General features: G+C 52.2%; 1 protein-coding gene across 1 annotated transcript in view; it reads left to right on the top strand.

The window, feature by feature from the left end:
• The first annotated feature begins 327 nt into the window (after positions 1-327).
• Positions 328-25326, top strand: part of PLXNA4 (plexin A4) — a 437848-nt gene continuing 412849 nt past the window's right edge. Inside the window, exon 1 of the mRNA XM_055136802.1 lies at positions 328-924. The gene's annotated coding sequence lies outside the window, so the exon portion shown is untranslated. The remainder of the gene's footprint in view (positions 925-25326) is intronic.

Raw genomic sequence — 25326 nt, 5'->3', positions numbered from 1 at the left:
GCAGCTGGAGTTTTTGCAGCGCTTGGCCGGGCTTCAATGCACAGCAGCAGCGAGCCGCGGCGGCAGCAGGCAGCCCGGGAGCTCCGGCGGCGGCCGAGCCAGCGGCGGCCCCGCTCCCTGCCCCCTGCAAACTTTGCGAGCAGCCCGCCCGGGGGGCCGGGGGCGCGCCCGGGAGGCCCGGCTCGGCCCGCGGCCGCGCTCGCCGCCGCAGCCCCGCGCCTCCCCGGGGAGCCCCAGCCCCGGCCCCTCGGCGCCGCCCGCTCAGTCCCGCGGCCGCGGCGGGGGCGGCAGGCGCGGCGCGGGCGGGCGCGCACGGCCGGGGGGCGGCCGCCGCTGCCCAGGGAGGCGCGTCCCGGCGGCCCGAGCGCTCCCCGGCGGGTCCCCCGCGCCCTCGCCGCGCCCGGGCAGCGGCCCGACCGGGCGAGCATGGGCGGCGCGGAGTGACGCCGCCGTGCCCGCCTGGCATCAAGGACATTCAGCCCGCGGGGGTGGGGACGAAGAGCGGGAGTCGGGAGGGGTGTGTGTGTGTGTGTGCCAGCCAGCCCCGCGTCGGCACCGCAGCAGCCCCCGAGAGCGGCCGCCACCGCGGCCGGAGCCCGAGGGAGAAGGGGGTGCTCGGAATCATCGCTCTTCAGCTCCCGACCTTTGCGATTTTTAGAGGGGGGGGGGTCGGGGCGGGCCGGGCATCCCGCCCACCTTGGCCGCGGCGGGAGGAGCTGTCAAGCCCCGGCGGCGGGGGTGCGCCCCGCGCCCGGCCGGCCTCGGAGGAGCGTCCGCGGCGTTCGGGGCTGGGGCTGGAGGCGGCCGCCGCACGCGCGCACACGCACACGTTCCGCGGAGGGCGAGAGGCGGCGAGCGGCTCCGACACCATCTGCAGTGTCAATGCGGCGCGCCCGCTGACGGCGGCCAGAGCGGCGCTCGCAGGTAAGGAGCCGGCCGGAGGGACCCGGGCTGGGGGGCCGGGAGTCCTCGGCTGCCCCGGAGCCAGCCCGCGGCACGCACACGCGCGCACACACACACACACACACACACACAGAGACACAGACACACGCGCGCGCACACACACACAGCACACACACACGCACACACGCACACACACGGCGCACACGCACCTGCCCACGTCCCACCTGAACCCCCGTGGAGGTGCCGCGCGGCGGGGCAGGGCCAGCCCGGGCTCTTTCTCCCGCCATCCGGACGCCGGACTTGTGTTTCGGGGCTCTGGCGGGATGGCATTCGGTGTCTGCCTGCCCCGCCGCTCCCTCCCAGCAGCCGGCTGCCAGCGATGAACCCCCCCACCCCAATTTTTTTCCTGTCCCCCCAGTTCGCAGCCCCATTTGCTCCTCTGAGCTGATGGGGGCGGGAAAGAAAAGGAGAAGTGATGGGAAATCTTAGGGGGAACGGGGCCCAGCGCCCTTCCTGTCCCGGCGGCCAGTGGACATGTGGGTTTTTTTTTGCCCCCCTTTTCTTTCTTTCTTATTTTTTTTAGGGGGGAGCTAGAACCGGTGCCAGGCCGGTGGGTGTTGGGGCGCGCGGTGGCCGGCGCGCCGAGGAGGCCCCGGGGGCGGAGGGGCTGCGGATCCGTAGGGCGGCGCGTGGGGAACCGACTCCGCGTCTCCCCGGTAAGAGGCAGCACCGTGCAGCCGGCTCCCCGGGAAGGCGCCGCGGCCGGTGGGGCGGGCCGGGGGACACCGAGCGGGCTGAGCCTCGGTCAAAGGCACGACCCGCTTCCCGCCCTGCAGGCTGGGGGCTGGACGGAGCCCACGGGGTGGAGGGGCGGCGCGGGAGCCCGGGCGTCTTCCCCGTCCTCCTGGGCCCTCCGCACGCGTGGCGGAAGGCGCCCGGGCATCCCCCGTGCGGGGCGCACACCTGGCTTATACCTTTCGGGGTGTGAGTGTGTGAGCAAAAGAACTCGAGGGGGGCGGGGAGAATCCAGGCGGACGTGGTCGTGTAGGGGAGGGAGGCTCCTCTTTCTTAGGAGCTGGCTGGCAGTGCCTAGCAGAAGGCTGGCGTCCTTGGGTGTGCCTGCGTCCCCCAGAGCCAGGCTACCCCAGACGTCGCAGAAGCCTGCGGTTCTGGGTTCGAATTCCCCGAGTTTCCCCCTTCCTGTCACATTATTATTATTGTTAGTATTATCGTTGTTATTATTAACCATGACTGGAATAACACAGGTTATTCACTTTTCAAAACTTTTTTTTTCCAGAGGACATAGGAGATGGGATGGGGGTAGGTGGTTGCAGATGAAGGCTTAAAAAAAAAATACAGTTCCTATTTTTTTGGCGGGGGGAGGGGGGTCAAAGAGCAACTTATTCCCTGCACCAAAGTCGTGGGCAGGAGAATGTCAGCTCTAAATAAAACATTGTTTTGCAGTTGAATATAAATAGAGCAAGGTCCTCTGTTCCTCCCGCTGTCTCTGGCTGGGCAGCCTGGCGACAAATGGGATAATCTGGGGTGGTCTGCTCAAGTTTTGGGTTGCAGGGTGCCCTGTCTGGGGCGAGGCATGCTGAGACTCTTCTAGAACTTTCGGGTTAAGGAGCCACCATTGTTTTGATGACGGGCCTCCATGCTGGCCATAGACTATGCATTTCCTTCTGTAAATCCTTAGGATGGACACAGGGAGAAAGGACTCCCTTGGCGCGCTCCAGACCTTTTTTTTTTCCCTGAAAGAGGGCTCTGGGTCTGGGCTGGGCTGGGCTGGGCAGTGCGGGGAGGGGAGGAGCATGTCCCTTGTGTGGGAGTGAAGGCTGCCCGCTGCTTGCTGTGTGCCTGTGAGAGGCTCCTGGATGCATTGGAAGTGTGCATGGGATAAAGCAAAGTTCTCACAACGGGGAGAAACCGGTAGGGGGAAGCCACACTATTTCATTCTCAAGAATGGCAGCGTATCGCACACGCGCAGCCACATGGACGCAGGCCTTCCCCAAGAGCCTGGGTGATGGCCAGCCCAGCTCTGTATGAGACAGGACCCACCCTAGGGTGATGGCCAGCCCAGCAATGTAGGAGGCAGGACCCACCCTCAGCTTCCTTCTCGCTTGCCCCCCTGGGTGCAAGCCTGAGCCGGGAGGTTTCTCCCAGGCACCTGGGGAAGACTCCAGCCATAGTGGGGAGCAGCCGGAGAAACATTCCCCTGGGAGGCCTGGAAGAAGGGGACCCTGACCTCCCCTGGAAGGCCCCCACCTCCCCTCTCCTTTCTCTCCTTTGCCTTTCCGGCCTCCGGACCTTGAAGGCTCGAGCCTGGAGCTATGCATTTGAAAGCAGGGATTCAAACCTTGCCCACACTTGCCGCAGCAAGTGTGAGGTACCGATTTGGTTTCTGGGACAAAGCAGGCATTAATTAACATCTGTGTCAAGCAGGTGTTTGTTTATTTTTTCCTCCTGGTTCTCTGACCCAGCCTTGGTGGTGGTGGTGGGGGGGGATGGAGGGAGGAAGGGATGTCATGGGGTCACCGTGTTCTTGTCTGCCACTCTCTACGGCCTCCCTTCCCGGTTCTCGGAGGCTTTTAGCACTTAAAGGGGGGCACCTAGAAGCCCCCAAGCTGGGAACGCTTCCTTCCATCTCAGGTTGCAAAGCCGGGGCATCCAGGTGGGCGCAGGAGGCCTGGCGCGCTGCTCCCCGGGCTCTCTTGGTCTCCGCATTCCTCCGGGATGCCCCGCGCCTTTCTGCCCAGCCTTCTCAGGCAGGTCTGAAGGCTGCATCCTTCTCTCCTGCTCTCCTGGTTCTTTGCCGGTGGCTGCGGCTTCCCGCCGGAGCTCAGCCTGGCCGAATCAGCCCACTCCTGGCCCGCCTCGCGATCTTCTTAATCTCCAGGAGGGCTGCTGGGAATTGGGGGTGGGTGGGTGGGTGAGTGGGCGGGGGGGGGGGGCTTTCTAGGGAGTCCCGGAAGTGGGCGAGAGCGCGAAGAGGGCGGGGTGAGGAAGGGCTCTGGGCTCCTTAGTTACTCCCAGACTTGCATGCAAAGAAATCGCGGCAGCCACAGCACAGACAGCCAGGGGGCCTTTCCCCGGAGCGGGCAGACGGGGACAAAGCCGCGCGCAGACCTGTTGCAGCGGCTGTCGGGGGCTCGCGGGTGCTGGACCTTTGTCGGTGCAACAGATGTGTGCTGCGTGCGTGTGCCTTTGAAAGCCTCTTCTCCTCGGGATCCAGGGCTAGGAAAGGAAACGGACTGGACCCCTCCAGGGGCTGTGTCCTGTGGGCTACGGTGCCGCCCCGCCCAGTTCCCTCTCCCCGCCTCCCCCTCCGTCACCCCCCCCTTCCTCGCCCCGCCGCACCCCGCCTTCCTTCTCCCCTCCTCCCCCCGTCCCCCGTGCAACCACCTCTTGGCTTTGTGCTCGCGCAGCCGCCAGCCCATTCGCCCTCAAATCTGTGGCACTCCAAGAAATCAATATAACATGAATTTAACGACAGCTGGATGATTAAGTGTTATTTATATTTAAGAGCGGCATTTTAAAAAGACGTGGCGCTAATAAATCAAAGGGCTGTTGGGAGATGCCCATGATTAGGATAATTGCCCTATAGGCTCCACTGAGCAGAGCTGGGGCCAGGCGGAGCCCTGGAAGCGGAGAGCCCACCCCCTCCCACCCACCCACCCACCCCTGCTTGCCAGCCGGGACTCCCACCTGCTCCCTGCAGACGTCTGTATGCCCCCTACCCTCTTCCTCCCCTGGCTGATTCTGGGAGTGGTGGCAGGAAGGAGGAGCCAGCTGGGAGACGGAAGGGGGGGTGTGTGTCTCTGTGGCTAAGTGGTAAGAGACAGAGCTGCAAAGCACAGGCAAGCAGGATACCCTAGTTCCTAGCCCAGAGCCTTGTTCTCCACATGGGGGACAGAGGGGGGCTGGGAGGCTGCCTCCTTGCATAGCCTGAGATAGCTGGGAAGCAGAGCCTGGGGTCCCCAGGGAGTCTGGGTCAGTTCTGAATATCCAGCATGTGGTATCAGGACCCCCTATTTTCCATTCTGGGAGGGGCAGGAGGACCTCAGGATGGGTCCCCAGGAGGAGAGGGGGCTGGGGAAGAAGAGCAGGAGTGAGGGGGCTGATGGCTACTATGCAGTGAGCGAGTGTTGCTGGGGGAGGCGTCCCTGCAGATGTTTGCAGGAGAGGAGCGTGTCCTCAGAAGAACCGGGAGATCCCACCTCCTCCGGCGCCTCTGAGATGCAGGATCACAACTCTTCTATGAGTTGTCTATTCTGGGTCAGCTTCTAGGGGTCAGCCCCAGGGGAGAGGTGTGGGAGAGCCCCTACCCTATAGCAACGAGGTGGGGGTGGGGTGGAGGGGGAGGTCAGAATATCTGCTTTATCCCCACGATGGTCTGAAGGACCTCAGGCAAACCTTTCTTCTCTGAGCCTCCATTTCCCCATTCATCAAAGGGGGCTAAGATTCATCCTTGACCCTTGAGGGCCTGTGAACTTGCATGGATCATTCCAGCAAGTGCTTAAGTCTGGGGCAGCCCTGACCTCACGGGGTCACTCCCACTTACTCCCAGATAGGCCTGTGAGAAGGGCATGGGTGCTGCCCCCATTTCTGCTTTAGGCCCAGGTGCTGAGTCGAGTACAGGTAGGAATCTGATTCTCCCTCGGAGCTGCTTCAGATGTGCTGGTATCACAGCAATAGGATCCTCTTTTCCCTGGCAGGTGGGGGTTGCAGGTTCCTGTCATATTCCTCCTCCTCCTCCTCCTCCTCCTCATCATCATCATCATCATCTTTATCCTCATCCTTCTTTGGGGGCCATCCAGTGGTGCTCAGGGTTTACTCCTGGTTCTGTGCTCAGGGATCACTTCAGGAGGTGCTTGGGGGACCCCACGTGCAGTACTGGGGATTGATCCAGACTCTTGTGCCTCAGGCAAGTGCCTTACCCACTGGATCACCTCTTGGGAGGTTGATTCCCTTTTGGTGGGAGAGGAACAGGGCTGGAAAGGCGCAGAGCACCCGTGGAGTTGTCAACAACTTTCCATTCCTCGGGAAGGGTGCTTGAAGTGGTTGCTCCATACTCAAATGGTTTCATTCATTCATTTGGCCCTCGGGTTCGAGATTGGGAGGCCCAGAGGCAGGGAGAACTATCTTTGCCTCAGGATGACAGGCCAGGAATGGGGGTACCTGGCCCATTTACCACGTTGTGGGGTCAGGGGAGATGAACTCAGGGTGTGGGCCTTGCAGGCTGTGTGAGGGCAAAGCTTCCTCCACACTTGGAGGAAGTGTGGCACGGGGCAAGGAATTACATCTGGGTTCTGAGATGTGTGAGCAGAGGAGAGGCCCTTGGGGACCGGGACCTGGCTAGAGCCTGGGCCTGGGCTGTCCAAGCCTCTGGCCTGGGTGTTTCAGAAAACAGCTGCTAGTTAACTGCCTGTGGTTATCTGGTACTTTCGGCCTCCCCAGGACCGACTCCCCCACCGTGCAGCATTAACTTGGCTCCCCTTTGCACAAGGTGTAAATTCCCCTGAGCTAGAGGTGAGCTACAGATTGTGACTGTCATTGGTCCCCTTCCCTGGGGTCTTAGTAGCCAGGGGCTGCTGCTTTATAGAGACAGCCGGGCCCCCTGGGCGACCTGCCTCTTTGGCTGGCTCCACGCTGCTCTCCCCCACCCCTCCCACTGCCTCCTCCCCAAACCAGGATTCCAAACAGCAAATTGGATTGGGGAATGTGTTGTCACTCCTACACAAAACAGATCACTACCTAAGAGGATATCCGTCTGGGCCGCAGTCGATGCGCCGAGGGCAGCAGCCGGGTGGATCAATTCCCGGGTCTTCCCAGAAAAAGAAGAGTATCAGCCAAGGGTGAAGTCACGAGGGCTGGAGTTCAAGGCGTCCCCGCCTGGACCGTGAACACTCCCATCTGCCATTGGGCTGTCGGGTCTGCGTGCATCTGTGTGGAGTAACTGAAGGGAACAGACTATTCCTGGCTTAGGGCCCAGCGGTAAAAGAGAAGGGACAATGGGCAGTGCGGAGTCGCCCACTGCATGTTGTTCTTTGCTGGCCAGGCTAGGCAGTGGGAAGAGGGCAGACCATGGGGACGCGCCGCTAACCAGCCACATGAATGACACTGATTCGAGACAGAGCGTATCTTTGTCCGCTCCATCTCAGACCTGCTAAAGAGATTTTGAAGTGTTTCCAGTGGGACCGAATGGATTGGCCCTATGCACATGTCCATGGTCAAGTCCCTTGGAGAAACCTGAGTATGAAGGCAAACTCAGGAGGACCCTTGCCACAGGACTTTTGAGTCTTTCAGGCCCTTAAAAGTCTGTGGATCCCCAGGAGAGACTGATGCAGAAAGAGCACTTGGGTGTGTCTTCTCCCAGTTGTGAATGTAAATGTGGATTCACCAAAAACAGGTTGGCCAAGGTACATGCCACACAGGTTTGAGGTCCTAGGGCCCTGGCAATTCTGCGGAGACTGGATGTTCCTGTAAGATTTTGTGTGATGGGGGGCTGGAGCAATAGCACATCGGGTAGGGCGTTTGCCTTGCACGTGGCCGACCCAGGTTCGATTCCCAGCATCCCATATGGTCCCCTGAGCACCATCAGGAGTGATTCCTGAGTGCAGAGCCAGGAGCAACCCCTGTGCATGCCAGGTGTGACCCAAAAAGAAAAAAAAAGAATTTTGTGTGATGGGAAGTTGGTTACCTCTAGTGGTAGCACTGGTGCCCTGTCCCTCCAAAGCTGCAGAGGGTTTGCTGTGAGAGCTTGGGTGCAGGCAAGCATGTGCCTTCCCAGGCTTTGGGATGTTCTAGAGCACGGTGTTCTCCTGGTTAAAAAGCACCAGTCTTGGGAGCAGAGAGCATGTGTGGTTTTGGAGACAGGGGTGTAGTTTCTCCCAGCTCTGTTATTTATCAGCTATGGGGTTCATAGGGAAAAATCACTTTATGTTTCAGTGTTAACTATTTCTAAAAGGAAGATTGATTTAGGTCACTGATTTAAAGCAATGGTTTTTGTTAGTTCATTCATGAAATTTTTTTTTTTTTTTTTTTTTTTTTGCGGTGGGGCACCTCTGTCAGTGTTCAGGAACTCTTCCTGACCCGGTGTTCAGGAGCGACTCCTGGCAATGTTCTGGGGGACATACATAGTACTAGGGTCTGTGGAACGCTTTGCTGTGTATAAGGTGGAAGTCTGTATTCAGGTAAAATGTACTATGGTGCTTGAATGCATGGGTAGACACAGGAAGGAATGTTCTAGCAAAAACTATGGCAAACTCTGGGGCCTTGTTCCCTGGACCCGTCTGCCCCACTTCGGGTTTAGGTTTGACTTAGGGTCCCTAGAAAGTAGCTTGAGGTAAAGGCTAGTGTGGAATCACTTTCTTTAGGGGAGCAGGACTGAAGGGAAAGGGGAGAAGGGACAGGCAAGGGAAAGAAAGAATGTTCCCCTAACCTGGGCACTGCTTTTTGAGCAATGCCAGCTGCTGGCTCAGGGCCTAGGATGATCAAGTGATGGATGGACACAGGGATTCAGAAGAGGCTGGAAGCACAGCATCGCCTGATGGACTGTCTCTGGATGCTGTTCACCCCAGGAGACAGGGTCTCCCCCTCCTCTGGGGTTGGTGATATTGAGAGCATGAACCTGGGGGGTCCGAGCCCCCAACCTGGTGGGCCCCATGGTGTTCCCCTTGTAGGAGCCCAGCCTTTGCCCCTGAGGAAGAAGGGGAGCAAGACCTTGAGGAGTGGAGTTACTAGCAGGAGGCTCTCCTGGGGCCACTCTGGGTGACATCCAGATTTGAAGGGAAGAAGTCAGGTGTGGCTGGGCAGACACTGAAGTTTGGCCGTTGGGATTCATGGGTTCCAAACTGGGCACGTGTGGGGTTTCAGAGTAGAGTCAGTGAAATGGCACAGGGGCCTTCAGTTACGGACTGTCCGGAACCCTGTCCTCCTGTCCCCACTGCCCAGCATGTCTCTGTGGTGGCCATAGCCAGGTCCACTGTGGCTTCCTCAGGCACAGAAATCATACTGGCTCATACGGAGAAAGGGGCCAGTCACATGTCAGGAAGCCTCCCCAGACATTCGGACTTATTAGCCTCCCCCCAAGTGCCCTTCCAGGTCATGCTCTGCTGCCTCAGACACGCTGGCATATGATGGCTCAGGGTCCCTGTTGCTTGGAGACTGGGGATAAGGCCTGAGCGAGCGCTGCCTCTGTTCTAGCTTAAAAGCTCCTGTCTGCATAACACACTGTCTGTGAGTTGTTGCATTTACTTACCCTTTTAAAAACTCTCTCCTCTTGGGGCTGGAGCGATAGCACAACAGGGAGGGCGTTTGCCTTGCACGCGGCCGACCGGGGTTCAATTCCAAGCATCCCATATGGTCCCCTGAGCACCGCCAGGGGTAATTCCTGAGTGCAGAGCCAGGAGTGACCCCTGTGCATCCCTGGGTGTGACCCAAAAAGCAAAAAATAAATAAATAAATAAATAAATTAAATTAAAACTCCTCTCTCCCTCCCTTCCTCTCTGTCTCTGCCTCTGTCTCTGTCTCTCTCTGTGTCTCTCTGTCTCTCCATGGCTTTGAAGTCCCGAGGGTCAGGCAAAAGCAAAGGATACTGTGCTTGCGACTGCTCTCCCCGCCATTCGCTGCTCACCTCTGCACCCCTGTCTTTGTAGTCTCCTAAATGCATCCGCTGGTGGATGGGGCGGCTCACGGCTTTGGAGACATGTGTCCCTTTTCACATAGCTGCTGGACGTTTCTGCTTTCCAGAGGGCCAGGTCCAGCCCCTGCTTGAAGCTGTGTCTCTTATACTCAGGACCATAATTCAGACTATGCAATAGTGGGGAGGAGGCCGCTGTGGGTGGTAGCAAAGATGACAATAGCATGGGAGTGAGTCTTCCCCTTCAAGGTTAGATTGAGGGTGGCCCTTCCTGACTTTGGCTGTAGACTTGGGGCCCCACGGAGGGCCTCTTACACAGGGAGTAATCGTGGAATAGTGGCTAGGTCCACAGAATAAAGCTTTAGAGGAGGGAGCATAGAGACTCAGCGTGTGCGTGGTCAAATGAGGGGAGAGCAAACCAGCCACTGTGGGGTCAGGTTGGGGTTTGTCTTGGGCAATGGTGGGGTTAATTCCTCTCCAGGAGGGCTACTACTTCAGAGTATTACGATGAACCAGGTCTCTGGCTGCTGAGCCCATTGGTCATTCTAAAATGACCCGGGCAGTGATGGTATGGAGGTGGCTGGAAGCTTGATTCCTATAGGGTGGAATTCCTGTTCTCCAGGTCAAATCCACTGTGTAGTTAGGCACCAATAGTTTCAGAAGGACAACCTAACTGCATTTTCCAGAACTTTCCAAAGATGGTTAGTTCCTCCAAGGAATAAGTATTTCATGGCCAAGTCATTCTTGAAAATACCTTAAGTTCTGTCTTCTTTTTTTAGGGGGTGGGGCTTGGGTCGCACCTACCGATGTTCAAGGGTTAATCCTGACTCCACACTCAGGAATCACTCCTGGTGGTGCTGAGAGACCATATAGGATGCCAGAAATCAAACCTGACTCGGTAGTGTATAAAGCAAGTACTCTCCCACTGTCCTATTGCTCCAGCCTGTAGCTTCCTTTAAGAGGAAGGAAAGATGCAGGTGAAAGGCAATAGCAAAGCCAATTCCATCAATTGTTACTTTTTCAGTTTATATGAAAAAATAAGCTGAAACCTTTGGGTGGTGGCATGGACACCTGTGGTTAACTCCTAGAACCAGTATTTGGCAGAAAGTATTTTGGGAGATGCTAGCTTGCAATTGGAAGCTGGTTGGAATTTGGTTTGGAGAAAAAGAGAAAGCAGGAGAAAGAATCTACTATTCCATGTGGACCAGGGATAGCGGGGGTGGGGGGTGGGGGGGTCAGGGTTCAGAGGCAATGACTTCCTCTTGTCTTTGCCATTGTTTTTGAAAGTCCCAGAAATAGCTGCGAGTTCTTAGGAGCTGCTGGTGATTGTAAGTGCCTTCAGATGTTGATTTTCCAAAGGGACCATTTCAAGGCATGTGATGGCAGCTTGACAGGTTTGTGGAAATGCGTTCAACAAGTAGCACTTTTCAGTAGCATGTAATAGAGCAAGATGGATGTTTGCAAGCCACGTGAGTAATGATATTTCCCTTCTCAATATGTGTTTTTCAGCCACGCTGAGGGGAGGAGAGGCATCCATATAGCTGGCCAGAGAAATGGTCTGCATTCACAAAGCTGTCTGGAGTTAGTGAGAGACAGCCCCCTGGATTTTAGATGATTTCAACAGATTTTCTCTCTGGAAGGAAACTTTACTGCCCCGGAGAGGTAGAAGGTTTCTAATGAGATTGTAAATCCATGGTTTTTTACCCACCGAGGTGACCTGGAGAGCAAAGTGACTCCTTTCCCGTGGGAAGCATTTCACTTCTTAGGATTCCTCTTGGATAGGTAGTGACTCATGTGCTCCTGAGGGAGTTGGGATGGGAGATCACTCTGGTGGCATTTGGGTTTGGATCACTTGCGGGGGAGCGTGGCCAGTCACCCTTATTCTCAAGGTATAGGTCCTCAGACCAGCTTTGCCCCAAACACGTGTTCCTTTGCAAAGCAAGTAACAGTTGCTCACAGTCCCTCATAATATTCCCCCGGCGCTCATTCATAAAGCCTCGCCTTGGTGATTCTATCAGCATTAAACTGTTTGGTGACTGAGTTTAGAATTATAGGAATCGGAGAAATGAATTAGCAGTAAATCAAGTCCCAGCTGAGTTCGAACCCAACTGCAGTGCATTTTAAATTAAAAACCTCGTGCGATGATGAAGCAGCTGTAAGTCAAGCATGGGAACTCTGTCACTCTTGACTTTGGAGAAGTGAGGCAGTCACCCCTTGAAAGAGAAATGCTGATGACGGCATGTATTGATTTCTAACCATGCTGGGAAATTGCCACTTCATTTCTTCTTCATAAATGGTTGGCTTTCATTTTTTTTTGTTTTGTGGGGGTGTGTGTGGGGGGGAAGGATTGTATTTATTGTGGCACAGAAGCCACTGGAAACAGAGCAGGAGGGAGAGAACTCAGGCCTGGGGGACCATTCGTTGCCTTTTCTGGCTGCCTTCTCCCAAGTTCTGAGGAAGGGGAGTTTGAGTCTATGGGTGCTGTGTGGGTTTTGTTCTCCTGCTCAGACTGTATTTGATTCTCTTTTTGAGTGATCTGTACAGAAAACAACAAAGAGAGCCCTTACAGGAGGCTGCATGCTGTCTTGTGGCAGTGACAATTGTAATAGGAAATCATTTATGTAAGTTACCGTGGCCTCTGAATGGAGCTTGTCGGAAATGTGGCTCAAACGTTTGAAGGCCTGTTTTTCTCCTTCTGCAAACTAATCCTGAGGTTTTCATTTTCAGAGCAATTAAAGAAGTATTAGGGGCTGCCCAGGAAAGAGGGGGACCTCGCTATGAATCTCAGGTCTACTGAATAGCTGACCAACAGGTTTCTGCTCTGGGCTTGGCCTCCAAAGCTTTCTTTAGTCTGGGAGTGAGAAGGAAGGAGTTCTGGCTGGAGTGAGGACAGACCTGGTCATGCATCCATAGGTCATGCATCCATCCAAAGACCAGGGCAGCATCTGCGGGAAGATCCCACCATCGCATAAGGTCAGACAGAACCCAGGTCAGAGAGTAAAATCTGGGCGTGGGCCTGTTGTCATGACACTTTGACCCAGTGCCGCATGTTTGCCCATCTCGGGGAAGAGCGGAAAGTGATCAAAGCTTGCCAAGAGTCAGGCGACCCCAGGTGGACAGTGGGGCCTGAGAGAGGGTCTGGTTAGTGCAGGAGTGCGGAGGCCTGAGTCTGCAGAGGGAGACCTGGGAGGGATAGTTTCAATCCTGGCAAAGAGCAGCGAAGAGCCACCTGGGGTGGAAGAGAGAGTCATTATGGGGCGAAGCGATAGCACAGCGAGTAGGGCATTTGCCTTGCACACGGCCGGCCCAGGTTCAGTCCCCAGCATCCCATGTGTTCCCCCAGCACTGTCAGGAGTAATTCCTGAGTGCAGAGCCAGGACTAAACCCTAAGCATCGCCAGGAGTAACCCAAAAACCAAAAAAAATTTAAAAGAGAGAGAGAGAGAGAGAGGAAGAGGAAGAGTTATTATGGTTTCTTTTCAAGCCTTTCTTTCCCTTGGCTCTGCACACATATATTTACACACTTGAGCTAGAGAGGAAGCTGTGATATTTAGGAACATTTCACAAAGGAACCTAGCAATCCATTCATCTGTTGCTGTCCTGTGGTCAAGACTTGCCGAGTGGCTCTAATGTGCTAGATACTCTGCAAGAGTTGGGTGGCCCGGAGGGAAAGACTCAGTCCTTCTAGGTGCCAGACCCAAGCTCAGAGTCGACACAGCACCCGGATTCACAGAGACTGGAAATGTGAGTGACGAGGCTGACTGAGGATTCATCAGAAGGGTCCTCTTCTAGGGGCTTGTGGAGGTCTCCTGGGATGGATCTGGGGGCACCTTCATCCTGCCAATTCTGGGAGAGTGCTGGGAAGGGTGAAAGGGCTTGACATGAGGAAGAGGCCCCAGGTGGAGGCATGGGAAGGGGAGTGCACCCAGAATGTGACATGTCTGCAGGGGTTCCAGGAGGGTGTGGTGTGAGGCTGTATATGAACCCAGAGAGTGAGGAGTGAGGTCAGACATGAACCCAGTTTTGTATGTAGACACCAGGCAAGGACGAGAAACAGTGTCCTCTGAGGGGTTTATCTGGTGGGCAGTGGCCAGGCCTGGGGGGTTGCTTGGAGGCAGGGAGAGAATCAGCAAGGCCAGATCTACAATGCAGAAGGGTCACTCTGGAGACCAGACAGATACAGAGTGGCCAGAAGACCATTGTAGGGAGCCAGGGGAAGTGAGAAAAGGGCCGAAGAGATGGAGGATTTAGCAAAGAAGTCAGAGGGGTCTCCTAGAAGATGAAGCTGGCAGAGAGTGTGCAGGGTGGTGGAGAAGACGGGAAGCTGGCGTTTGGGGCTGCCTTGGTGGGGTCCATTTCAGACGTTGGTGGAAGATGCAATCCCCAGGGTCAAGCCAGACTGACAAGTGATTGGGGTCAGGGGAGGGGGGAGTGGCAGGTGAGGGGGACGTTTCCTCTGCGTGAATGATGAATGAGGTGCCCGTGGGATTTGCCGGCAGAGGTGACCAGGAGGCCGGCGGATACAGGGCTGTGTTCCTGGCAGCTTTGTGTCAGCACTTATCCATGCCACTGACCTCTGAGTTCTCTTTGGAGTCCTCTGGGACCTGGCAGAAGCTGGGCAAAGAATCACAGGGACCCACAGAGACATCCAGGGGGCCACATCCGGAGTGAAGCAGGCGCTCTCAAATACTTTGCTTGTAATTGCCACAGACCCGTGTAGGCATTCAGGTTCTGGAAGGTTCTCACTCTTTCCAGATGTTCAGAGGGTTCATCCAGGGATGCTGAGCAGCAGACTCTCATGGCATGAGCAAGGAAAAAAGGCAGAATTTATTATTATGTTTTGGACTTCTGCTATTCTACTGAAACTTTATTTACAAGAGCAGTGAGCCAGATTTCTTTAGTAGCTGCAGCATGCCAACATAGAGATCCAAAGCACCTTCAACAATTTTCTTCAACTCTAGATACAACTTATTTGTTTATTTTAATTTCATTTTATTAAAACACTGAGATATTTATAGTTGAGGTTTAGACTTAACAATGTTCCAACAGCAATCCCGTCACCAATGTCAACTTCCCTTCACTAATGTTCACAGGATCCATCCCATATCGTGCACCCCCCCACCCTTCCACACACACCCCTCCTCAACCTGCCATCTTGTAGGAAACTTTTAAAGTTCAGCTGTTAAAGCTTGGTCTTATGATTTCAGTGTTGTTGACTCAGTGGCTTGGATAGTTGGTGCTATCATTCCTTAACACCACCGATGTACATGAATCCCCTTAACCCTGTTCCCCTAGCCCCTCACCATTGCTTCTTATCTGTCTCTTCTTCCTCCACCCATCCACTCTATTTCTTTCCTTCTTCTCCCTGTACTCTGGGGCCAAGGATGGCCTAGGCACCCCCTTTTTAAACCATCACATTCCCGAGTCTAGTTATTCTAAATACCACATGGTGAGTGCTATCATCCTGTGTTTGTCCTTCTTCTGGCTTACTTCATTAACATGATATCTCCCATTTCCATCCATGTTGGCATGAATTGCATAGTTCTATCATTCCTTAGAGCTGTGTAGTATTCCTTTGTGTATATACACCACACCTTCATGAACCCCTTATCTGTCGTTGGACATTTAGATTGCTTCTGAATCTTAGTTAATGTCCTGTGTGCTGCAGTGCATAATGTTGTACATATGTCCTTCTGAATGTATGTCTCTCCCGAGGATTTGCTGGGTCAGATGGCAGCTTGATTCTGAGTTTTTTGAGAACTCTCCATGCTGTTTTCCATAAGGGTTGAACTAGACATCATTCCCACCAGCAGTGGATAAGAGTTCCTTTTTTCACCACATCTACACTAACACAGATTGTTCCCAGTAATTTTGCTCTGTGCCATTCTCACTGGTGTAAGATGATAGCTCATTGTTGTCTTGATTTGGATTTCCTTAATTCTAAGGGATAATAATAATAAAAAAAAAACAGAGTCCTGAACATTTTTTTTATGTGCCTATTGGCCATTCATCGTTCTTCCTCAGAGAAGTGTCTGTTTATTTTTTCTCCCCATTTTGGATGGGTTTTTTTTTTTTCATTGATCTTTGTGAGTACTTTATGTATCCTGGATAAGATGTGTCCAGTGCAAATATTTTCTCCCACTCAGCTGTCTTTTAGATTTAGCCTGTGTTTCTTTTGCCATAAGGAAACATTTTAGTTTGTTGTCCATTTGTTTAATTTTGATTCTGTAGCCTTCATAAGTGGCATTGTAGTGTTGAAGTCTCCTTTATGGTCCAGGTCTTGGAATATTCTGTAAATCTGAAATCAGCAATAGAGGAGGACAAGCCTGTGTCCTGGGTACTAGCTTGCTCCCGCCCTTGGCACCTGCACCCCATGTTTGATGAGCATGCTGCACCATCAACCAAGGGAGCTCTTCCCCCAGTTGGGGAAAACATCATTCATGCTTTGATCTTGCCCTTTGGAAATGATGTCCTGTCTATATATCATTTCTAAGGGGCCAGTCTGTACTCTCAAGGTCTGTGGGGGGAAGATCTGGTCACTCACTCAATAGGTCTGGCTGGTTCAAAGAAGATTCATGAGAAATCTTGTCAAATCTGAATGCTGGTAGGGAAGAAAAGTCCCTCTATAGGGAATCCCGGGGCCATTGCAGCCTGGCATCAGATTGTTGTGCCTGAGTTTCAGATCCCCAATTGCGGAGAGACCAAGTCCACACACGATAATGTAAAAACAAAGGAACTTTATTGCTAGCTCGAGCTAAGGTCCAAGTCTCATTCAACACAGTGGAGTCTTAACAAGGACCCTGACTCCAAATTGCAAGCAGTTTATATAGGGCTCAGTGTTAAGAAGCAATTTATGTACTGGTCTATTTTTAGCATCGGTCCTATTGCAACAGTGGTCAACAATTAGACAACAGTTTCCAGTACCAATTAGTAACTTTCTAAGGAGGGTGCAGTGACCCCTCATGACTAGCCAGACCCACCTGCCCGGTTCCTTATCTAGGCAAATTATTCAACGGGGAGTTTACCAGAAACTGTAAGTCCTGCTTTGGGGAAACAGAAACTGAGGCCTAGTTGAGACTTAATGTTAGCTACAGCTTTTCATGGCACCAGTTTCGCCCTCACAAGATGAGGACCCCAGAACTCATACATGATAGGCACCTGGAGCATGTTCTTTCTCTCTTTTCAGTGTGTGGGGAAAGAACATAGTCAATCTATTCGTCAAAATTAAGTCTTTTATTGATGTGTGTGTGTGTGTTTGTGTGTGTGTGTGTGTATGTGTGATGATCAGACCCAGGGCCTTGCACATGCAAGGCATATGGTCTACCCCCAGCTAGCATCAAATACTTTTAGATTCAGCATGGAGGCTTGGTAATATGCTAACCCCTTGTGGACATAGGAGATGTGTAAGTTCCTAGTGGCAGGACTTGTAGGTGCTTGGGTTTCTTATGTATGGGAACTGGAGAAGATAAGCCACTTGGTGTAGCAAGGTGTGGGGAGAAAAGGATCTCAATTTCTCAATTCTTCATGTCCCCCTGCTTCCCAAAATAGTGTGTTTGCTGCGAAATTGCAGGGCTGCTTTGGGGAATGATGATTTTCTCTGTTTTGGGAATCACCAACAAAAATGGTGATACTTGGGCCAGAGAGATAGTACAGTAAGGAGGTAAGGTAGGTAAGTGCATACAGCTGACCCAGGTTTGATCCCTGGCACTCCTAAGTTCCCCAAAGCACTTCCAGGTATGATCCCTGAATCCAGGATTAGCAGTAAGCCCTGAGCATCTCTGGATAGAGCCCCCAAAATGAACCAAAAAATGGTGAACTGAGGACTCTCTTGGGGAGAAACATTAGGGTACAGGGAAGGTATTTTGAGTTTCAGAATTCCTCCAGAGATGAAGGGGTTTCTGCTTTTAACTCTGTAAGCCCCTGGAGCCAGCCCTCCCAACTACATACAGTCCGTGATGTATTCATGCAGCTGCTCTCTGCAAAAGACGCAACATATTTTTTTTAGTTTATCTGGAGGCAACTTGTTTCCTTGCGGTGGGCAGCGGACAGGGCCTGGAGTTCAAAAAAAGGAAGTAACCAAACCACAGTGAACCCTGGGCATGACCAAAGTAGAGTGATCCCTGCTGATCCGGGCTGCTTAGGGTATCTCTGCCCGTGTTCTGCTCAGGACATGGTGCCAAGGGTGGGTGAACACTGGCCTCTCTAAAATGGCTTCAGAGTTTGGGACTGTCACTGTCACTGTCACTGTCATCCCGTTGCTCATCGATTTGTTCGAGCGGGCACCAGTAATGTCTCTCGATTGTGAGACTTATTTGTTACTGTTTTTGGCACATCCAATACGCCATGGGTAGCTTGCCAGGCTCTGCCATGCAGGTGCAATACTCTCGGTAGCTTGCCAGGCTCTCTGAGAGGGGCGGAGGAATCGAACACGGGTCGGCCATGTGAAAGGCGAATGCCCTACCGCTGTGTTATTGCTCCAGCCCCAGAGTTTGGGACAATGATAGGAAATTCCCTCCTGCAGCTGAGGGTCCTTTGCCTACGATCTTAGATTCCCAGCTTGAAACTTCCCACTGACCTCTAGGTTCTCAGATGGCTTGAAGAGGCTCAGATGAGAAGATTGCAGAAAGGCGCATCCTGAGGCTGCTGATGGGGCCTATTAGGCAGAGAGCCTTGGCAGTTGAGGGGCCCGTGACTGGGTGGAGGGGCATGTTTGGAGAAAATGAGTGTTTGTATACCGAGACCTGCTCTCAGGAAAAGGTGTCTGCCACTCCTTCTTCTTTCTGTCATTTCTGTTTCCTGGACGGATAACTAGCAAGTGTGAATGCATCTTGGCAACTTGAAAATAAGTGCATGAAAGAGTTGGGAAAACCTGGATTGATATTTATGGCTGTCGATGGAGTGAAATAGTATTTGCTTTGCCTCTAGGAGGTGAGATGTAATCGAAGTTCTGCTTGAATCCCACCATGCTCTTTGCACAGAATGTTCAAAAGAAAGAGGTAACGGAAGGGCCTGTGGCCAAATAGAGAGCACTGACGTCTAAGCATACCCCCATCTCACCATCATCTACTGTTGCCAGAGGTTTTATGCCAAGATTCAGTTTTGCAAATTTGAAAAATTTTGAGGCTTGGAAGAGTTTTCATCCCCCCCACCCCCCCCCCACACGCCCCCAGGCTCATGGGTCTATTTGACAAGTAGTCCACTCTGCATGCCGGATGCTAGCCAGGCCTTTTGCATCACGATTGTAGAATACACCCAGAGACACTTTCCTGATTCATACTGCCAAGGACTTCTTTGTAGTATCTCATTTGTTGACTTGAGTTTGGTCTATACATTGCCTATACCCTCTTCATTGCCAACTTCTTGAAAGCAGGCAACTTGAGCACACATTTAAGAGTCCTGGGGGGAGTTCCTTAATAGTGTGTAGGGGTTAATTTCCTTCACTATCTCCCCACTTCGGACTGGAGCGATAGCACAGCAAGTAGGGCGTTTGCCTTGCACGTGGCTGACCTGGGTTCGATTCCTCCATCCCTCTCGGAGAGCCCGGCAAACTACTGAGAGTATCCTGCCTGCACGGCAGAGCCTGGCAAGCTACCTGTGGCGTATTCGATATGCAAAAACAGTAACAAGTCTCACAATGGAGACGTCACTGGTGCCTGTTGAGCAAATCGATGAACAAGGGGAAGATAGTGTGACAGTGCTATCCTCATCTTCCCACTTTAAACTTGGTTTTCTGAGTTTCAAAAGAGGGATGAGACATCTAGAGAGATAGTATAGCAGGCATGCCACTTGCCTTACGTGCCCTGACTTTAGTTTGATCCCAGGAACCACATATGCACGCCCTCCCCCTCCAAGCACTGCCAGGAGTGATCCTTGAGCACAGAGCTAGGAGTAAGTGCTGAGTTCAGTTAGGTGTGGCTCCAAAACAAAACAAAACAAAACAAACAAAAAAAAACAGAAAGAAAGAAGAAAGGGATGCACAGGATGCTTGGCCAGAGAGCGGAGGTCATTATTTGTACTGCAACAATGGCTCAGTCATCAGAAGTGGGAAGGAGCTTCTCCCAAAGTCTGTGCCTGTGAGAGATGCATGATGGTGGTTAGGCTTGTGTTAGCAGCATTGCTCCCCTGAGGACGAGGATGGAACCTTTGCTGAGTTGGAGTCTGGACCACAGACATTCCATTTCCCGTGAGGTACCTAGGAGACACTTACTTCCTTTCTAGGAAGAAACCGCCATTTAACTTGGTTGGTTTCCTGTTGTCTTTGGTCAGAAGGTGCTGATGTTTCACAAAGGTGAAAAAGATAACATCAAAGTGAAATGCAAGAGGAGAGGGAGACTTGTCTCCCAGGCACAAATGGTTGCCCTTTGGCTGCAGATTGCCTGCTTCTCTCTTCTCCCTTCACCCCTTTCCTTTCATCTTCTGTGAAGACAGTATTCACCTCCCACCTCTGTCCAAAGAAGAAGTGACAGGAGTTAGGCTGCCACTTTGTGAGTTGCTGCAAGAGGAACAGCTGGATTTTCAGAGCACCAGCAGGAGGTCGTTTCTCTTTTCAGTGCTTCGCTAAGGGCTACTCAGCCCCTTGGTTGACCTGACTTTGTATCTAAGGAGAATGGGAGCAAAGTCCTTCCGAATTCACTATGTGTCAGGGTGGTGGCACTCAGGCACCTGAAGTGCTAGGGGGGGCCCCTTCCTATGGCTGTGTCATAACTCAGGGGTCTTGAAGCTACTTGCTCTTGAAACTACACTTGCTTTATATGCTTTATATGACCTTTTTTTCCCATCTGGCAGTTTATCCATTGATATTTTTGGAGCCCAAATTTTGAACTCAAACTTATTACCTTAAATTTTGTGTTGGTGTACACTAGAGACCCTGTTCTGGCCTGCTGGGAGAGTTTTGAACTGTGTGTCATTTTCATTAGTGTGTGGAGCCTTGAGTAAGTGACATCGTATGACTTTGCTCAAAGTGTCCCACTTGACCTTCACGAGTCCTGTAACTTGTCTGCAAATTTGATCAGTGCACCTCTTTATCTTCATTCCAATGATCACTAAAAATGCAGGGTAGTTTCACAACAAAGACAGTAGTCTGGCCCAGCACTACTTCCCGTGTAGGTTCAGCAAAGAGCCACTGATCAACCTTCTTCGGGTCTGAAAAGCAGTGGAGCATGCTGGAAGCAGCGTAGATTTGGGAGACACGTGCACCTGACTTTGCAGCCTAGCCTCTGCCAACTTGGCCGGGCCCATTGACCACATGATTTGGGGTACTCAATTCCTGATGACTCCAGGGACCCAAGAGCTGTGGCTCAACCTTTTCCTCCACCATCTTCCACACAAAGCAAGCTTCAGATGCCCATGCATGCGGTCCACCTGTCTTTGTGAGCAAGAAGACTCAGAAACAGTCACTGGATGGGTTCTGGAAGCCATTGACGACTGTCTTCTATTTTCAGGATTGACTGATATTCCCGATGAATGACCCCTCAACCCTGCAACTGGGCATATGAAGCAGGAGGAAGGCACAGACTCTCTGGCCCCAGCGTGGGTTACAGACACGCCCTTCTCTCTTGCTAGCACTGAGAAGTGAGAGTTGGGGAAGCAGGGCCGTGATCTGCTTAGGCTGCTATAGCAAGGATTCGTGCACAGAGTGGTTCAGAGAACTGACTGCAGGGTTGCATGGTGGGGAACTTTGAGTCAGGGTGGCAGCTGGGTTGGGTTCTTGGTAAAACTCTCTTTCTCTTTCCTGGTTTGCAGGCGATCATCTTCTTGTATCCTGACATGGAGGGGTGGAGTGGGGAAGAGAGAGAGAGAGACAGACAGACAGATAGACAGAGAGAAAGACAGAAAGACAGAGATAGAGACAGACAGAGACAGAGAGACAGAGAGATGAAATTTCCCTTTCTACTTATAGGGTCATTAATTCAAGAAGACTCGACCACATGACCCGATTGCCTCTCAGAGACTCCATCTTCATCAAGGCTTAGAATTTCAGTTTATGAATTTGAGTGGCAGGTGGGCACAAATGTCTGGTCCATGCCACTGACTCTGGCACATCCATTGGAGGTGGATGCAGCAGCACTTCGGTGGCAGGTCTAGCTCACTTCCAGGGAGTCTGCTGATGAACTCCTTTGAATGAAGGCATGCAGTTCTCGTGCCATTTTCAACCCAAACAGAGTGGTGGCTCTGGGCTGACAAATTTTTTTTTCCTTTTTGGGTCACATCTGGCGATGCACAGGGGTTTCTCCTGGCTCAGGAATTACTCCTGGCAGTGCTCAGGGGACCATATGGGATGCTGGGAATCAAACCTGGGTTGGCCGCATGCAAGGCAAACACCCTACCCGCTGTGCTATTGCTCCAGCCCCTGGGCTGACACATTCTTAAGCCCAGAGAGCAAGGAGCCCTGAGCTCTGTGTGTAACCCATTATGTACCTACCTCTAGTGCCCCGTTATCCCTCACTGGAAAGGACGTGGCTTTATGTTCTCTGTGAACCCAGAGTGCTGATGGCTGGAGTGTAGTGGAAACAGGGAGATCCAGTGGTGAGTCTGTCTCCCCCGTTCAGGACGGGGCCTCGTGGGTAACAGGACTTTAGCTGTTAACTCACCATTCTTGGGTGTAGTTAAAGCTAACTGACACACTTTACACCCACGGTTTAAGTGGAAGTATTTATAGTTAATTACAGATGCCCTCAAACCCAGCCTTCATAGCTGTGCACGTAAAGCATGCACGCACGTTACCTATCCTTTCTGAGGTTCTTCTTCTTTTTAATCAGCAAAAGGGTAAAATAATACTTATAGGACAGTGCATCTATGGCTATGATAAGTGACCTAAAACACACATCAGTGCAATAATACAGTAAGGCCTACTATTATAATCTTAATATGATTGAAGTAGCTGCTTGCTAGTCAGACACATAAAACTCCTTAGTTAAACTTCTAACTCTGCATTGGGTTAAATAAAACCCTTTAATTTCCTTGCCTTATAAATATATACATGCTCTGTTTCTAATGCTGGCTTCAGTAGGCCTTCTATCTTGAGGTTCTGAAAGCAAATGGTCATGTGCATTTGGCCCTGTTGGATCAAATAGGACTTTGGTGCGGTTCAGGCATGCAACACTGGGGATTGAATGTGTGGCCTCACCCACGCAAAGCATGCATTCCTGCCCTTTGACCTGTCTCCCTACCCTGCTGTGTCTGACTTTGCAAAGAAAGATTTTAAAATATTTGTAAGGATACCTTCCTTCTGGGGGGAAGAGTCAGCATTTGTCTGCAGTTGAGATTTAATAGTCTGGTTAACCCCAGGCCTTGTTTTCTCAGTAAGATAGCCTTAAACTCCATGTACCAGGACCGCTGGAATATTTCTGCTTGGTTTCACTGTATGTCCAGTTCTCCAATCAGAATCCTCTGCCGTGTTTATGTAACTGAGCCCTGTGTGGTTTGCTCATCCATTTTGTCAGGACACATATGTAAACATACATTGTTTTCATTGGCTCTCCAGTGATGTCTTAGATAAGGGGGTGCTGATAGTTGCTATTTCCCCCCAAGGTTTATGACCCAGGATCCTAGATTTGGTGTAAGAGGGGAAAGTATGGGACTTTTGCCTTTAACTCAAGGCAGAGATTCATCCTCAGGGCCCCCTGATGATGAATTATTATCTGGAGTTGTCTGATAATTGTACAGAACATTCTAGAAGGGACATCTGCTCATGTCTTCCTGTACGAAGCCATAAAATCACTTGGTCCATTTGACACCGGAGACCTGGGCCTAGAGTGCATGGCCTTGACATCACTCGCAGGCAGCAGGGGATATTTTTTAAAATAGCCCCATCACAGATGTCTACACCTCAGGCCCTGTTTTCCCAGTCAGATGACCTTAAACTCGACAGTCAGGGCCTCTGGCATATTTCTGCTTGGTTTCACTGTGTGTCCAGTTCTCCAATCAGAATTTTCAGCCCCGAGGCAGCCTGGTTGTTAGAAGATGCTCAGTTCTCTCCAGCCCCAATCAGGAAGCACCGCGGGGTGACAGCCATGTGGCCTGATAGGCGGCATCCATTGGCATCACTGTCAGCTATGCTCTGGCTGAGAGGGGAAAGAACCGTGGAGGAAGGTGCTATGTGTGCAGAGGGAAGAGATGCTTGGACTTTTGGTGTGTTGGTGCCGTTTGGGGCTGATGGGGCCTCTCTGGACAGAAAGACCCAGAAATCTTTGAAAGACATGATCTTTCCGCGGCAAGCCCACCATGGAGAGGTCTGTTCCTTTGCTTCATCTCCTGGAGGAAAGAGGGCAGTCCCAGCACCCTTCCACTACAGCATTTGACTCAGCTGTCCCTCAGTATTTAATCAGACTGTCTGTTGTGATCACAGGTCTGGATTCTCTAGAATAGCTTTTTCCTGCAGAATGTTGGAGCACGTGTTCTGATATTTCTGGTTTGAGTGTAGTCATTGTACAACAGAGATAAGTACAGATCTAGATGGATCTCTGTTTATCTAGAGGGGGGTATCTGGAATATCGGGACGTACCTGTACATATCTGTATGTGCACACAGACACATCTGTCTGTCTAGCTATCTATAGATAATTATCACTTGTGTCTTCTGAGGGTACCCTGTGGAGACATAATGACGTATCCTAGCCCCACGACCAAACTGGGAAGCATCTATTCATAGTGAAGGCGCTTCCTCCCCACCTTTGTTCTCTCTTTGAACAGGGCCCCTAGAGCTCTCCAGCTGGTGACAGTGTGTGTCTACCTGTTAGGGTGAATGAAAACTGACATTCTGTCCAGTTCTTTTTGGTCATGTTTTGCTCTTTCAACTGGCTTAGAAAAGATGCCCCCTTCTGCCTCCACAATGCCTTGTGCATGCCACCAAGCCTCTGCTGGCTGGAGAAATCCCTGTTCCTAACTGACTTCTAGTAGCACTGTTGAGCAGAGGGCATCCTGGGTGTTGAAACTTCTTCATTGCTCTCTTCTGCTTTGTGCCATCCTGAGAGTTTCCTGGGGGCACAGGGCGATGGATGACAAGTGGAGACATCATCCTGTTCAGCCCAAAAGCCAAAGTTGCAAGGGAGACATTTCAAGGGGCTGAGGGTAAGGTGTTGATTGGTACTGCAAGGTTTTACTAGAGTTTTGTGTTTTGTTTTTCACTCAGGCAGAGAGATCTCTGGCCACCATTTTTCTGTGTCTGTGACTCAGGTTGGGGCCGGGGGGCAGTTATAGTTCATTTTATGGCCTGTCAGGAAGCTCTGCCCCCAAGTTGATGGCTGTCACCTTTGGCTTCTCTGATGTATGTTTGTGTGGTGGGGGTGGGGGAGTCTGGGGGGACATAGAACTCCTTCCAACAGGGTTATGAGTCTCTAGGGGTGAAACACCATTAGTGGTGATGTGGAAAACAGCTCCAGATCTGTCTCCCCCTGGCCCCACTTCCTTTCATCTGTCTCCTCACTGTCATTCCAGGAAGCGCTGACCTCAGGGTGAGGGGGCCCCAGGCCACCCGGGGGGCTGCAGGGCCATACCTCAGGAGCAGACTGTCTCCAGAGCTCCCAGTCAGAGGAGCAGGAGTTCTGCCTGCGAGGTTACCCAGAAATGAAGAGCTTCATTTTCACTAACAGGGGGCATCCCTCGCACCCCGGGATCCTGGACCTCACGCTTCATGTAGACTTCTCAAACTGAGCCCCTGTCTCTGGGCTTCATCCCTATGCCTTCTCTCATCCCCTCTCCCCTCCCTTCCCCCCCTGAGGTACTTTTGCTGTAAGCAGTCCTGGATCCAAAGCAAGATTTCTTTTAGTATTTCCCCCCCACC

The sequence above is a fragment of the Sorex araneus genome, chromosome 1 (assembly GCF_027595985.1).
Source record: "Sorex araneus isolate mSorAra2 chromosome 1, mSorAra2.pri, whole genome shotgun sequence".
NCBI lineage: Eukaryota > Metazoa > Chordata > Mammalia > Eulipotyphla > Soricidae > Sorex > Sorex araneus.
Note: the sequence above shows the minus strand (reverse complement) of the source record. Positions and strands in the feature narration are given on the sequence as shown.